A 16,984-nucleotide genomic window follows, 5' to 3' on the forward strand; every position below is an offset into this window, starting at 1 on the left:
GATTTGACATCTGTGCTAGCCAACAGGGTGGCCACTTTGTCAGTAGCTTTTGGGCCCTTGACGTGTGCCTAGTGCAACTGAGGTGCTGAATTTTAAATCACGTTTCATTTAAACGAATTAAAGCTTAAATAGTGTCTTGTGGCTGCTGCTGCTAAGTCACTTCAGTCGTGTCTGACTCTCTGCGACCCCATAGATGGCAGCCCACCAGGCTCCCCCTTCCCTGGGATTCTCCAGGCAAGAATACTGGAGTGGGTTGCCATTTCCTTCTCCAATGCATGAAAGTGAAATATGAAAGTGAAGTCGCTTAGTCGTGTCCGACTCTTAGCGACCCCACAGACTGCAGCCTACCAGGCTCCTCCATCCATGGGATTTTCCAGGCAAGAGTACTGGAGTGGGGTGCCACTGCCTTCTCCGGTCTTGTGGCTAGTGGTTACCGTATCGGGTAGAGCAGCTCTACAGCTGGAAGGCTTGATGGGTGTCCTGGCAAAATGAGGAGGTGATTGAGACACTGATTAAAGGCATCCAGTGACTCTGTGGCAGGGTTGAAACCAGAACCTAAATCCTTCTTATTCTAGACCATTTTCCCCGCTAAATCATGCTTGGTAACTTCTGCCATGCTCTTCAACGGCATGCTTTCTTTAGGTTAGGTAGTTCTTCCTGACTGCCATGATCTTCTACTCCACACTCACCCTCTCTGCTTGGTAAACTTTTACATATACTTCAAGACCCGACTCAAATATCATGAGCTTCTTACTATCCCTGACAGTTCCTTGTTACTTCCCCATCTTCCTGCAGCATTTTTGTCTACTTAGCTACCAGAGCACTTACAATGCAATTATCTATTTATTTGTCTCCCCACTTGACTAGGATCTCCTTGGAAGCACAGACACTGTTTTCTTCTTCTTCCCATCTCCAGAACCACGACAGGAGACAAATCAACAAAGGTGGGTGGAATCAACGTACTGAATGTACAATGATCTGCAGGTTTCAATTAAAAAGGACTTCCCCGGAAGACAAGGGGCTGTAACTAGTGATCAGGATGCCTGGGTTCTACTGTGACTCATGCTCAGCTGCTGTGTGACTATGGGTAAATTGTGTCCCCTCTCTGGGCCTGAGGGGGTTGCTGCTGCTGCTGCGTCACTTTAGTCGTGTCCGACTCTGTGCAACCCCATAGATGGCAGCCCACCAGGCTCCCCCGTCCCTGGGATTCTTCAGGCAAGAACACTGGAGTGGGTTGCCATTTCCTTCTCCAATGCATGAAAGTGAAAAGTGAAAGTGAAGTCGCTCAGTCATGTCCGACTCTAGCGACCCCATGGTCTGCAGCCCACCAGGCTCCTCTGTCCATGGGATTTCTAGGCAAAAGTACTGGAGTGGGGTGCCATTGCCTTCTTGGATGGGGTCAAATCTAAGGCAGGCCCCAACCTCCCCAGGACTCTCTCTCTTTTTTTTTAATCAATTTATTTTTTAATTCAAGGGCAATTGCTTTACAGAATTTTGTTGTTTTCTATCAAACCTCAACATGAATCAGCCATAGGCATGTCATACACATGTCCCCTCTCTCTTGAACCTCTCTCCTATCTCCCTACCCATCCCACCCCTCTGGGTTAATACAGAGCCCCTGTTTGAGCTCCCTGAGACATACAGTACATTCCCATTGGCTATCTATTTTACATATGGTAATGTAAGTTTCCATGTTACTCTCTCCATACATCTCACCCTCTCCTCCCCTCTCTGTGTCCAGAAGTCTGATCTCTATGGCTGTTTCTCCATTGCTGCAAATAAATTCTTCAGTATTATCTTTCTAGATTCTGAATATATGCATTAGCATACAATATTTATCTTTCTCTTTCTGACTTACTTTACTCTGTATAATAGAGTTATAGAGTTACTCTGTATAATATAGTTATAGGGCTCTTAGAAAATTAGACAAAGCTACTGAGGACCAGAGTGGGGAAATTACTTATCTGAGGTCACATGGTGGAAAGAGTCCAGGTGCCCATCTTCTCCACTCTACAAAATCCCTGTGCCCATGAACTCCAGGCATGTGCCCCTCTGCTGTGCCCAGCACTCACTTTGAGTGGTCAAGGCCTTGGGCGGGGCAGGCCAGTCCTGCCAGGAACAGCAGCCACTTCCAGATAGCAAAGGAAGTCTTGTGGTAATCTTGGCCTCCTCAGAGACTCACTCCTGGCAGAGTGGCTTAATAGCTCCTGGATTCAGAGTTCAGAGTTCTGGATTCAAGCCTCTAGAAACATCTGTGTATGTTTTTCTTTTAATGGGTGAATGTGGAAACTCACTCACATTTTGGTTTTCTCACCTATAAAATGGAGATCATTATCTCTCACAGGATTATGAGGTTTCAATGAGATAGTATTGTGACTATGCCTAAAAGACAACAGTAAATGTTTTGTGAATAAATGAAGTCAACAGCAGCCCTGAGAACCGTCAGCTAGCCTGGCCATTACAGCTAGACCATGTGTCCTCCTGCAAACATAAAATTCACAGGACACCAACACGAGACAAGGTCACCATAATAGTGATGCAGTGAGACAAAATACACCACCACCTTCAAATTCAGGCAAAACCAGAACCATAAAAATGACTGACATCCCCCTCTCCCCGGGCAACATGAATGACGAGTCTCTGCACCAATCACAGCCTTTGCCCTCTGCCAGGCCCTCTGATTAAAAATGAAGATACCCAATCACCCCATTGCCTCTGCTGTCTGACAGCACCTAACCCAGAGCAAACTCCTGTTGATAACAAGCCCCTCCTGCTGGCCTTTCTGAGACACCATGGGCTTCCACAAGGAGGGCCGTGGCCTTTGTGCAGCAAGTAATAAACCCAGCTCTGTTGACTATAGGTATGTTCCTGGTGGTCTTCTGCTGTGGGGCGCTGACCAAGATTTAAATGGTAAAAAATTTCAGCCCCCTTGATAGACAGAATGAATAACAGAGGAACACATACGTATGTATGTAAATGTACACGTGTTTACATCAATACATATAAATTTTTGTCTGAAGCATCTTTCCCTCAATTATATAGTATGGGTGACTTACTATTCTGCTTATGAACAAAACTGGCCCTTTGATCTAACCGGGCTCAAGAAAAATTTGAGAAATTAATGTCATGGGCAAAAGAAGAAATGGAGAAAGGAGAGAGAAGAATATTCACAGAAGTCTAACCACATGCCAGACTTTATCTCATTTAATCCTCACCACCATTCTGTGGGGTAAGTATAACATTATTCCCCCCAGTTGACAGATAGAGTAAATGTTTGGGCCGTTATTTGAAGCAGTACTGACTTCAAAGCCCATGTTCCTTCCGCCAATCCATGAGCTCCTGTACTCTCCCAGGAAAGAAGGGATGAGCAGAGCTGGGCCTACTCTTTGCCCTCCATCCTTGCATGCCTTAGCAACCTGGCCACCTGAATTCATCCTCTCTAGCCCCAACATTCCAGCTAAGGCCTAATAACTGAGTCATGAGTAAGGCATAATCCATCAGAGACCAGACACCCTTCATGAATTGTCACTTTCTAATTGGGGAAACTGAGGGCCCCGGAGGCAAGTCCCGTTTCCTCTCTGGGCCTCCTCCAGTGGTTGCTGGAGCTGGCTCCTCCCAGTTTGCAAGGGTCAAAGGTGTACATCTCCAGTGGTGTGTATCTCCTCCCAGTTCAGGGTTCACTGCTGTCAATTTGGTCCTTAATATCATCCACGGTGTAAATATTTATACCATAGATATTGACAAATGCTATAAATCAGGGATTTTTGTGTGTTTGATTTAAATTTTTCCCCAGAGAGCTAGTTGTTACATTTACCAGCACACCACGGGCTTCCCCTCTGCTGTAAGGAAATTATAAACATTAGTGGGGTGATGATCAGGACCAGCTCCCATCAGAGTCCAGGCAAACAGCCCCTCACCTGGCTTAGCTGCAACTGTATCGTCGAGGTCCATGTGCTCTGTGATGTGTCTGTGTCAGAATCAGGGAGGATCTTGTTGAAGATATTTCCGGGGCCCCACTGAATCAGAATCCCTGGAGGCAGGACCGCAGAATCTGCATTTTACCAAGTCTCAGATTCTTTTGGTTCCTGAGCATCACTGCTCTGCATCCTAATCACCACAAAATGACTCCAGACAGAGAGGGCCAAGTTTAGGCCCTCACAGAAAATGCTCTGGGTGCTCACTGAGGGTGGGTGAAGACAGGCCTGGCTGTGCTTCTGTCCTCTTTCTCCACCCCTGAGGTGATGGTAGAAAGCTCACTATTCCATCGACATTGGAATCAGACAGAATTCTACCACGTCACCTCTCAGACAGTTCTAGGTAAGTACTCCCACTAGACATTTCACTGGAATACAGTAACACACAGGAAATGTATGTGTGGGTGTATACTCAGCCCTGTCCAACTCTTTGAGATGCTATGGACTGTGGCCCGCCAGGTTCCCCTGTCCATGGAATAATCCCAGCAAGAATACCGGAGTGGGTCACCATTTCGTCTTCCAGAGGATCTTCCCAGCCCTGGGATTGAATCAAACTCAAGTCTCTGAATTTCCTGCATGGCAGGCGGGACTCTTTATGGCTGAGCCAGAGGGAGGCCCAGGAAATGTGTAGTTAACGCTTAATTATCCAAACGATTTGAAGTCAGAACTGGGTTAGAGTCCTGAATCTGACCCACAGTAGGTGTGTGACCTAAGGCAAGTCCTTTAAGTTCTCTGGGGTTCAGTTGCCTCCTCTGTAAAATCAGCACCTACCCTAGAGGTTTACGAGACTCAAATGAGATGGCACTGGGAAAGCAAACTTATTTATGCAGTGCCAGATGCACATTTATTTCCTGAGCTCTCTACCCATCCCTGCAACCCCTTTGCAGGTGGACCCTCCTCAGCTCTAGAACCGTGGACTGTCTCCCTAACCAGGCTGTGGGCGATTCAGAGCAAACCCTGGACTTAGCCATCTCTGTGTGTGCTTCATACCTAATAAGTATTTCCTGAAGGTCTGTGATTGAAAACGAATGTATGATCGACAGGTTCAGTTCAGTTCAGTCGCTCAGTCGTGTCCAACTCTTTGCGACCCCATGAACTACAGCACGCCAGGCCTCCCTGTCCATCACCAACTCCCGGAGTCCACCCAAACCCATGTCCATTGAGTCAGTGATGCCATCCAGCCATCTCATCCTCTGTTGTCCCCTTCTCCTGCCCTCAATCTTTCCCAGCATTAGGGTCTTTTCCAGTGAGTCAGCTCTTCACATCAGGTGGCCAAAGTATTGGACAGGTTGGCATAGATAAAACCACCCACACATAAATACACGTAGATATTGGTATGGGATTACTCACAGACAGGTGGCATGCAGTTGTGAATAGATCACAGGGCCTGAGGTCAGGAGTTTTAAGCATTAAGAGTGGGAAACTGTATCTACTGTGGCACAGTAAATTACTGCAAACTTAGAGACTGAAAACAACATGTATTTATTATTCCATGGATTCTATGGGTCAGGAACCCAAGCCCAGCTTAGCTAGGTCCTCTGCCTAGAGTTCCACAAAACTGCAGTCAAGGTGTTGGCCAGGGCTGGAGTCTTATCTGAGGTTCAGTTGGGGAAGGATGTTTCCATTTGGGTTGTTGGCAGAATTCAGTTCCTTGCAGTTCTAGGACTGTCACTTTCTTGCTGGCTGTCAGCTGTCTAAAGTTGCCTGCAGTTCCTTTTGTCATATGGGCCCCCCAAGATAGGCATCCCCCATTAGGGCAGCTTGCTTCTTCAAAGCCAATCGGGGAGTAAGGGAGAGACTCCAGGAAGATGGGTGCTATAATTTTGTCATGTAACTATGTAATCACTTATGAAATAACATGCCTCCATCCATCTGATCATCTTTGATATATTCTGTTGGTTAGAAGCAAGTCACAGGCCCCATAGTCAAGTGGAGAGAGCTACATAAAGCCATGAATATCAGCAGGATGATAGGCAGCCTCAAGGGTCTGTCCACCACAGGACCTGATTTGAAGTTTGTGAAGGAGTTTCCTTGTGAAACTGATTGACAGACTCATAGAATAGTAGAGCTCTGAAAAATCTTCTAGCCATTTTACTCAATATATGAGGAAACTGAAGCCCAGAGAGACTGAGTCACCAGTAAGAATACAGCAGAATCAGACTAGATTCCAAGTCCTCTGGCTCCTAATTTTCACCATACTCTACTTCTGCTTTCCTGCTTATTGTCAGAACTTTGGAGTGGAAAGACACAAGGCAAGGTGACTCTGAAGATGTAGCTCATTGAACACTAGAACGTCTTGGAATAAATCCAGGTCCCTAGCACAGCACTCAACAAGACCCTTTGCCTACCTGGGGAGGTTTTTGTCTCACCTCTTGCCACTCCCACCCCGCTCCCAGAGAACCGTCTGCAGCTTCCTGTGGGGTCCCTCCTTTCCTTGGCATATTCTCCATCAGGAATGCCATTCCCTTTCTGTGTCTAGAAAATAAATAAACCAACAAATACAGCTACTTATCCCTTGAGTCCCAGCTCAAATGCCATCTTCTCTGTAAAACCTTCCATTCTTCTTTTTTTTGAAGTTTTTTTCATGGCCCCCTTGATTCTTACAGGCAGAATTAATCACGTCCTCCGTTCTGCTCTCTCAGAATCTTGGACAGCCTTTCATAAAGCCCTTTTTGTATGCCTTATATTAATAGTTGTTTTTTGAGTTCTGTTTCTCCTATGACACCAGGACCTTAAGGCAGGGTCGTTAGAAAGATGTGAAACTAACTTGGTTTAAACAGGTCTATCCTGCCAGCTGGCCTTGTCAAGAGACTGCCTCTCCCAGTGAGCTGAGACACCTCCACGGCTAATGAGAGTATTTATTTCAAAGCAGATGTCTCCAGAAGCTCACAGCAAGTCAAGGGAAGGCTAGCTCAGTCCCACCCAATTACATTCTCCTCTGTAGCTCCATCCCCCTACTCCCAAACCCGCCCCCCAGCACTTTGCTCCATTCAGTAAATAGTTACTGACTGACTGACCAGAATTGGACAGTCATTGGACAACAGCAATTGATGTATACCCAAGGCTGGGCCTCTACTCAGAGTTCAGGTTACAGAGATGAGTAAGACAAGGAAAGGGCATGACAAATCTAAAGCACCTGGGCTTTGGAGTCAAAAAGGCATGATTCAAAGGCAGACTCCTAGTCGCATGATCTTGAGAAACTGATTTAACTTCTCTGACCCCTGTTTCCTCAGTTACACTGGGGATAATGGTGCCTGCTCCATAAACGCTGCTGTGTGGAATGTGAGAGCTGTATGCGACTGGCATGGTCCCCATACCTAGAGAACTGCTGTCATGCAGGCAACACTTCCCATACACTAAGTTGAAGGCCCTCTGTGACGGACACCAGGTGCTGGGGGAGGAAGCATAGGGAGGGGAGGGGACCCGTTCTACTGACCAGGAAAGGAGGAAGGGGAACAGGGTGAGCAGGGGTTGGTCCGTCGGATATGCTGGTCAGAGGGAATGGCACATACACAAGCGCCTGATCTTCATTTTTGTCTATTGCCAGATGAGGCTGCGTCAGAGCTCTGAAGTTAACACAGAGATCAAACAATCTCTTCCTTCTGTGACAGATGACTGACGTTTTTATTTCTGTGCCATACTGGTGAATGTGCCTTCTCTCTCAACCAGAAATATGAAATAATCCAATTTGCAGCTAAGTTAATGCCGAGCATTAAAATGCACTGAATTCCAAAGTTCTGATTCCAAGGAGAATGTTAAATGAGTCTCACTCCCAGTGCATGTGACACTCTTTTGAATAGATTTTATGGAGTTTGATGCTGTTAAATTGAGACATGTGTATAACCTGTGAGTGATACAGCTGCTGTGGGAATCCTTAGAATCTCTTAATATTTTTATATCCATAATTTTCACGGCCTTAATAACTCAAGACTCCAAGAACCCTAGAATGTTAGTGGTAGAAGACCCCTCAGAGGTTCAACTTCTACATCTTCTTGATGAAGAAGCTGAGGCCAAGACATAGGGAATGAGCTGCCAAGGACCATAGAGCAAAAGCCTTAATTTCTGACACTGGAGCATAGACCTCTAAGGTTCATATCCAGTGAGCTTTCTCCTACTTTCTCTTTCTCCTTCTCCTACAGTTACTTGCTCTTACTGTTGTCAGTTGAGGTTGGGTCTTTTCAAACTGCACACTTCAGTTAATAGATGTTCAATTTAAAGACTCATTTCCAGGGCTTCCCTGGTCTCTCAGTGGTAAAGAATCCGCCTGCCAATGAAGGAGACACAGGTTTGATCCCTGCTCCGGAGGAGCCCACTGCCGAGGAGCAACTAAGCCCATGCACCACGACCACTGAGCCTGTGCTCGAGAGCCTGGGAGCTGCAACCACGGGGCCCACACGCCACAGCTACTAAGTCCACACGGTCTAGAGCTCTACAACAGAAGCAGCCACCGCAGTGAGAAGTTCGTGCACTGCAACTGGAGAGTAGACCCCCTCTCCACAACTAGAGAAAGACTGAACAAAGACCCAGCACAGCCAAAAAAAAAAAACTCATTTCCTTTGGGTCCAATGTTCTGCTTTCCATACTAAAAGGTTATGTCAAAACTCAGGTTCTGGGCCATATCCTTAGTACATCCACTCTGACGGTGACAGAATCTTAGAGTAGAAAGGGATTTTAGAGCTTTATCTGGTTCAACTCCCCTTCCACCAAAGAAATAGCCTCTGGACATATCCAGGGAACATATCTATTTCTCCTGAGGGAATTTATTCCATTGTTTGACTGTGATTTTAAGGTTCATTGAGCAGAATTCTGTTTCTCTGTCTATTCTGTCCTTTAAGAGAAAGAGAAGGCACCTATTGATGTGATCATCCCAATATAAGGGGAAAAAGTCCAAATAATGTGCCCAAGTTCACCCACAGTAAGTGGAAGAGTCAAGCCAGTGTGTAATTCTCTGGAATATGGAGATGCCCCATTTCCCTGCCTTCTCTCTTCCGCGAAGCCCTTTCAGCACGCTACTCTGGAGCTTTCCTTTTAAAATAAAAATCCCCTGCTTAAATGTCTTTGATGGCTCTTCAATACCCACTCAAGGTAAATAGTCCAAACTCTTTAGATTAATATCCAAGGCCCTTGACAATCTGGCCCTGAGAGGACTTCACAGGCTCATTTCTCTCTCTTCTTCCTGCTCATCCCAGCTTCTCCTGGAGGAAACCTTTCTGTCTTTGCACACGCTGCACTTACTGCCTGCATGCCCTTCCCCTCTTTCTCTGCCCGAAGAAATCCTAGTTTGCTTTTACCATTCATTCCAGTGTCACCTCCTTGGCGAATCCTTCCCTTGCCTCTCTGCAGAATCAGTTCTTCTTCCTCTCAGCACCTCGAACACCTCTTAAAACAGCCTCTTTTGCATTGTCATGGTCCTTCGTAGTCTCAAATCCTTGAGGCAGGCGTGGCATTTTTTGCAGTCCCAGATCCTGGCATTAACACATGTTCCATAAATATTTATGGAATAGAAGTGAAGTATAACCCTTTTCCAAATGTTACCTGCATGCTAAGTCGCTTCATTTGTGTCCGACCCTTTGCAACCTATGGACAGCAGCTGGTGAGGCTCCTCTGTCCGTGGGGTTCTCCAAGCAAGAATACTAGAGTGGGTTGCCATTTCCTTATCCAGGGGATCTTTCTGACCCAGGGATCAAACCCGTGTCTCATGTTTCCAAGTGTTAATCCTTCCATTATTTGAAGACCCATCTACAGCCTTGCCACGTGCCATTCTAGCCCTAGTGATTTCTTTCCTCAGGTAAATATTTCCAAATCCTTCAACTGTTTCTTATAAAGTCTGATTTCCAGATTCTTATCATCTTGGTTGTTTGCTTCTGAGTAATAATTTGTCAACATCACTCTTCAAAAATATGAGCCTCACTGAGAAAACTTAATAGCCCAGATGAAGTCTGACCACAGCATAACATAGTAAGGGGGTCACAACCCCTGATCAAGATGTAACATTTCTTTAACCGTTGCTATTGTACCCAGGTGGCGCTAGTGGTGAAGAAACCACCTGCCAATGCAGGAGATGCAAGAGACACAGGTCCAATCCCTCGGTGGGGAAGATGCCCTGGAGAAGGAAATAGCAACCCATTCCAGTACTCTTGCCTGGGAAATCCATGGACAGAGGAGCCTGGTGGGCTACGGTCCACGGGGTTGCAAAGAGTCAGACACGACTGAGTGACTGAGCACACGTGCCAGGAACCTCTGCCTATCTTGTTTTCACTCTTGCACTAATCTGGCAAGGTAGGTGTAATTTCTCTCATCTTTTACATGAGGATACTAGCCATCTGGTAAAGTACTTTGAGAGCAAGTTAAAGTCACAAGCCCAGAGCACAAAGTGTGCTTAGACAACTGATACCTTTAGATCATTTTTACATCAACGGCTGTCAAGTTAATTTTTTTCCAGTTACCAGGCTTAAGGGCAAATGAGGACAAAAAGAATCAGTGCCTTTAGAAGGATGTGGAACGAAAGCACAGAGAGAATGCAGGTTGGATTAATGACCAACTTCCTAACAATAACAGCCTTTATCTAGGAGCTCAGACAGAGCCTGGAATTTCTCAGCCACTAGCTTCCTGGAACTATTTTTATTTGGTATTTTATAAGAGGAACAAGAGCAGAAGTGTCTTAGATAAACAGTGAGGTTTGAAGCTCAGCACTCCTCTGCAAAGCCCTCGCACCATTAGAATCTGAGCATCCAGTCTGGGCCCTGTGAGTTACAGAGGAACGATAAGGAGCCTACCTCTCTGGTCTGGGGCCTGGGCCTAGAATGGCCCCTCTCTGCACTTTCATTCTGTAAAGATCTACTGAGCACCGCTATGTTCCAGGTATGGTGTGAGGTGCTGAGTGTGTACCGAAGAATACACAGAGAGATCCAACCTTCTGAGTTTATCTTCAGAGGGCAGCCAGACACAGATGCAAAGGATACGTATGCAACTAAGCAAGGGAAATGCTTAGCTGGTAAAGAATCTGCTTGCAATATGGGAGACCTGGGTTCGATCCTTGAGTTGGGAAGATCGCTTGGAGAAAAGAACTGCTACCTACTCCAATATTCTGGCCTGGAGAATTCCATGGACTGTATAGTCCATGGGGTCACAAAGAGTTGGACATGACTGAGCAACTTTCACTCACTCCAGGTACAAGCAGAACCTCAAATGCAAGAAACAGCATAAAGTTTCCATAAAGGATGGAAAAAAATTACAAGTGGCTTGGTGTTTGATTAAAGTTCAAGAGGCTAGAGAGGAAACACTGAGTGCCTGTTGTTGTGTTAGGCACTGTGATAAAACCCTCACATACTCTGTTTAAGATCATTAACTCACTGTGTAACCTTGAGCAAGTTACTGTACCTCTCTGGGTGTCACTCGTGAAATGAGGTGAACATGAATTCCAAGGTCCTGTCTAATTTCAGCCTCTGACCTTAGCAGAAATGCATTCTAATCTATGGTCTGTCCACCATGTTTACAGAAATATTAGGTTCATCAAGTTTCATGACCCTGCTTCCCCAAGTTACATGCCGAACACTCAAGGGGAAGTTAATTCTATCAGACTTAAAAATGCTTACCAAGTATATAATATGTGTAGGATATAAAATAGATATAGATTAAAATAGCTATCTGGCAGGTGGGCTGTGACAAAGGTCAGTGGAAAGGGTCAAATGATAAGTTGTGGGGAGCTCAGAATTGGGAGAGGTCACAGTCATCATGGAGGGTCAAAGCAAGGCTTTTTGGAAGAGATGGCTTTATTATGGACATAGGATACTCAGAACATCAGAGAAAAGGCTGAGCAGAGACATTCCAGGCAAAGAAATGCAAGAGCCTGACAAAAGCAACCCAAACCTGTACTTTTGCTCTCCCCATCCACCCCTACCAGCTCTCAAGCCCCCTCCACCCCTCTATCCTCTGCTCACCCTACCCAACACACTCTCGAGATTCTTAGCTGACAGTTGAGACTCTCCATAGCTAAGCCTCATTCTCTGTTTCCAGCTTTTTGACTGTGTCTCCCTAATAAGAATCCTTGGCTCTAGCCATATGAAACTACTTGCCATTTCTTCAGTGTGTTCTGTCCCTAGCTTGTTATACCTTCTCCATACAATGCCCCATACCTCTCATACTCTCTCCACCACCTCCAACTTCCCCTACCCATCATTCAAGTCCTCCTTCTCTATGAAACAATCTCTTCCAAACACTGCATTATTTTGATTGCATTTCCCTCTTGGTACTTTAACTTCCTGCCTTGTATTATAATCCTCTTTCTCGTGGGACTGTAAACTCCTCGAGGGTAAGCAGTGTGCCCTGTTGGGGTCTCTCCCAAGAGTCTTGCACAGGGAGTATAACTCGCCAGACAGCCAATAAACCCATGGGTTGTGAGCAACAGAATTGGAGGGAAGGTCTAAACGAACCTGCCTTTGACCATCATTTAAGGAGAACTGGGGCTCTTCTGTCATCCTTTGGTTCTCCAGCATTATTCCCCTACAGTCAAGGCATGTGTTTCAGTGGTAACGAGCCCACTTCTAATCCAACAACGGACTTGTTATCCCATCCTCCCGTTTCCAGAACATTCAGGGCTCCTGGTGAATCAGTCAGAAAATGTCCAACCATACTTCTGATCCCAAACTTAGTGTGTTGCTGTTGCTTAGTCTCTAAGTTGTGTCTGACTCTTTTGCATCCCCATGGGCTGTGTGGCCTGCCAGGCTCCTCTGTGCATGTGATTTCCCAGGCAAGAATGCTGGAGTGGGTTGCCATCTCCTTCTCTAGGGGATCTTCCTGACCCAGGTATCGAACCCACATTGCTTGCACTGCAGGCAGATTCTTTACCACTGAGCCACCTGGGAAGCCTTTTAATGATCTTGCTGCTGCTGCTGCTAAGTTGCTTCAGTCGTGTCCGACTCTGTGCGACCCCATAGATGGCAGCCCACCAGGCTCCTCCATCCCTGGGATTCTCCAGGCAAGAACACTGGAGTAGGTTGCCATTTCCTTCTCCAATGCATGGAAGTGAAAGTTAAAGTGAAGTCGCTCAGTCGTGCCTGACTCCTAGAGACCCCATGGACTGAAGCCTACCAGGCTCCTCCGTCCATGGGATTTTCCAGGCAAGAGTACTGGAGGCATGAAGCAGAAAAGAAGTCACAGAAGGCCAACAACCAGAAGAAGACGTGAAAGAGAAAAAAATCCAAATCCAGGAGTAAGTTAAGAGCTTGCAGGTTTTTTCAGAGCCTCCTGCCAAAACCGCCATCCCTACTTTCTTTAAGCACCAGAAGCCATTTCTCCTTTTCATTTACCAACTCTCCCTTCTCCAGGGGATCTTCCTGACCCAGAGATCGAACCCAGGTCTCCTGCATTGCAGGGTCACTGTCCACCCAGCAACTTGATAAAACACCGTTCCCTAATTGTCAGTCCTGGAATAATCTTTGCTCCTTCATGCTGTCCTTAATAGAGTGTTCTTCAGCTTTATTCCTTAATGAGATATATAAAACAGCAGACTTGGGATTTTGTAGCACCCCTTCTTTAAAAAAAATATCACATCCTTACAGATCTGCCTGTCTTCTTCCCTCGCCACTGTCTCTGTATCTCTTGGCTTCTCCCACCTATGACTCTTTCCCAAGGGTCTGGTCATAGCCCAAATCTACTCTACACCTGCCTCCGTTTTTAAACCCTTTACACTTTCCTTTAAACATTTTAAACATTAAACAATTAATGAAATCTATGATGTGCTGTGTTCTGGGATACAAAGTGGAATAAAAGTGAAGTGCTACCTTCAAGAAACTATAGTCTAACTTAAGATACTTTAAGGTGACACATTTCATACAGAGATGATATCAAGTGACAGCACAGGGAGGGAGCTATTAATTCTTCCTGAGACGTGTCAGAGGAGTTTTGATCTGGATCTAAAAAAGAAGCAAGGATTCAAACGATAATATGCACACTTTTAATTTTTCAGCAAACATGTAGGAATATCCTCTTCATGTAACTGCCTCGTTTGAAGCATTAGAGCTACAGGTACAGACAAGTTTCCTGATTTCAAGACATTTTCAGCCTAGAAAAGCAATTTTAAAATGTGCCCTAATAATAGTGATACAATGCATACTGTGCTATTAATAAGTTACAAACTGCCAGGAGAATTCATAGAGAAGTGTTTAAGAGAACACTTCTCGCTAGGTGTAGGAAGCAGAATTTTAAGATGGCCCCTGAAATTCCTGGGAAAAAGTGGAAGCAGTGACAGATTTTATTTTCTTGGGCTCCAAAATCACTACAGATGGTGACTGCAGCCATAAAATTAAAAGACTCTTGCTCCTTGGAAGGAATGCTATGACAAACCTAGATAGTGTATTAAAAAGCAGAGACATCACTTTGCCGACAAAGGTCCATATAGTCAAAGCTATGGTTTTTCCAACAGTCATGTATGGATGTGAGAGTTGGACCATAAAGAAGGCTGGGTGCCAAAGAATTGATGCTTTAGAATTGTGGTGCTGGACAAAACTCTTGAGAGTCTCTTGGATTGCAAGGAAATCAAACCAGTCAATCCTAAAGGAAATCAACACTGAACATTCACTAGAAGGACTGATGCTGAAGCTGAAGCTCCAATACTTTGGCCACCTGATGCAAAAAGCTGATTCATCAGAAAGATCCTGATGCTGTGAAAGATTAAGGGAAAGGGAGAAGGGAATGGCAGAGGATGAGATGGTTAGATAGCATCACCAACTCAATGGACATGAATTTGAGCCAACTCCACACCATCTGAGCAGGAGACTTCAGTTTTATATTTTACCATAACACCCTCAGTTCAGTTCAGTTGCTCAGTTGTGTCTGACTCTTTGTGACCCCATGAATCACAGCACGCCAGGCCTCCCTCTCCATCAACAGCTCCCAGAGTTCACTCAAACTCATGTCTATCGAGTCGGTGATGCCATCCAGCCATCTCATCCTCTGTCGTCCCCTTTTCCTCCTGCCCCCAATCCATCCCAGCATCAGAGTCTTTTCCAATGGGTCAACTCTTCGCATGAGGGGGCCAAAGTACTAGAGTTTCAGCTTCAGCATCAGTCCTTCCAAAGAACACCCAGGGCTGATCTCCTTTAGAATGGACTGGTTGGATCTCCTTGCAGTCCAAGGGACTCTCAAGAGTCTTCTCCAACACCACAGTTCAACAGCATCAATTCTTTGGTGCTCAGCTTTCTTCACAGTCCAACTCTCATATCCATACATGACCACTGGAAAAACCATAGCCTTGACTAGACAGACTTTGTTAGCAAAGTGATGTCTCTGCTTTTGAATATGCTATCTAGGTTGGTCATAACTTTCCTTCCAAGGAGTAAGCGTCTTTTAACTTCATGGCTGCAAGCACCATTTGCAGTGATTTTGGAGCCCCCCAAAATAAAGTCTGACACTATTTCCACTGTTTCCCTATTTCCCATTAAGTGATGGGAGCAGATGCCATGATCTTCATTTTCTGAATGTTGAGCTTTAAGCCAACTTTTTCACTCTCCACTTTTACTTTCATCAAGAGGCTTTTTAGTTCCTCTTCACTTTCTGCCATAAGGGTGGTGTCATCTGCATATCTGAGGTTATTGATATTTCTCCTGGCAATCTTGATTCCAGCTTGTGTTTCTTCCAGCCCAACGTTTCTCATGATGTACTCTGCATATAAGTTAAATAAGCAGGGTGACAATATATAGCCTTGACGTACTCCTTTTCCTATTTGGAACCAGTCTGTTGTTCCATGTCCAGTTCTAACTGTTGCTTCCTGACCTGCATATAGATTTCTCAAGAGGCAGGTCAGGTGGTCTGGTATTCCCATCCCTTTCAGAATTTTCCACAGTTTATTGTGATCCACACAGTCAAACACATTAGCTATAGGTAAAAGCCAAATATATTTTCAACCAGCGAAAACAGAGAGTCCCTAACCTCATTCATTCATTTCTTATGAAACATTTTTGTCAGTATTACATGTTATGTTTTAATTTTTAACACAAGGGATGCTGTATACCCTCCACCTTGCTTGCAAACAGTTAAAATTCCCTGTGTACTCTTCTCCAAAGGCATGTCCACCCCAACTCCTAGAGATAACCTTTCCCCTGAATTTATTATTTATTGTTTCCATGCATGTCTTTATACTTGTACTGCATGTGGGTCCCTAAATAAAATTGGTGCTGTTTCACTTATTTTTAAGGTTTATACAAGTGGCATACTGCTTATACTTTTTTGTTCAGTGCTGTTTCAAAGACCTTTTCATTTTACTACATGTAGCTCTAGGTCAGGGGTTGGCAAGTTTTTCTATAAATGGCCAAAGAGTAAATACTGCAGGCTTTACATGTCATAAAACCCACTGTGATACAAAAGTAGCCATAGAAATCCTGTCTGAATTCTAATAAACTTTTATATGCATAGAAGTTTCACATGTCATGACATATTCTTTTTTCAACCACTTAAAAAGTGTAAAATAATTTAATTTCCATGTACATGGGATTTTGTTGAAAGTATCTTTAATATTAATTTCTCATTTTGACACTAATTTCTTATGTAAATGCTTTTTTCTCTGCAATCACCCTCTGTTTTTCTCATTCTAACTTTATGGAGGCTTTCAACGGCTAAGTCGAAGATCTCTCTTGGTAAATGTCACATTGCACTTGAACGTATGTGGATTACTTTTAAATACCTTTTGATATTGATTTCTAACATAATTCCACAGTGATGAGAATTTGTGGTATGACTGCAATACCTTTAGACCATGAAATTTCACATCTTGTTTTATGTTCATGGATATCTTCCAATGTCTCCTAGTTTACAGTCTATTGGAACTTGAATTTGTATCCCGCTGTTGTATAAAAATTGTATAAATATTATGTTTAATCAGTTCACAATCCTTATACTTCTCTACATATTCATTCCAATAATTCTTGAGAGTTTGTTATTGAAATTCCAACTGTAAGTCTTAATTTATCTACTTAAAATAATTATATGGTGAAACTATATGTAACCTTGTTCTA

The sequence above is a fragment of the Bos indicus x Bos taurus genome, chromosome 3 (assembly GCF_003369695.1).
Source record: "Bos indicus x Bos taurus breed Angus x Brahman F1 hybrid chromosome 3, Bos_hybrid_MaternalHap_v2.0, whole genome shotgun sequence".
Classification (NCBI taxonomy): domain Eukaryota; kingdom Metazoa; phylum Chordata; class Mammalia; order Artiodactyla; family Bovidae; genus Bos; species Bos indicus x Bos taurus.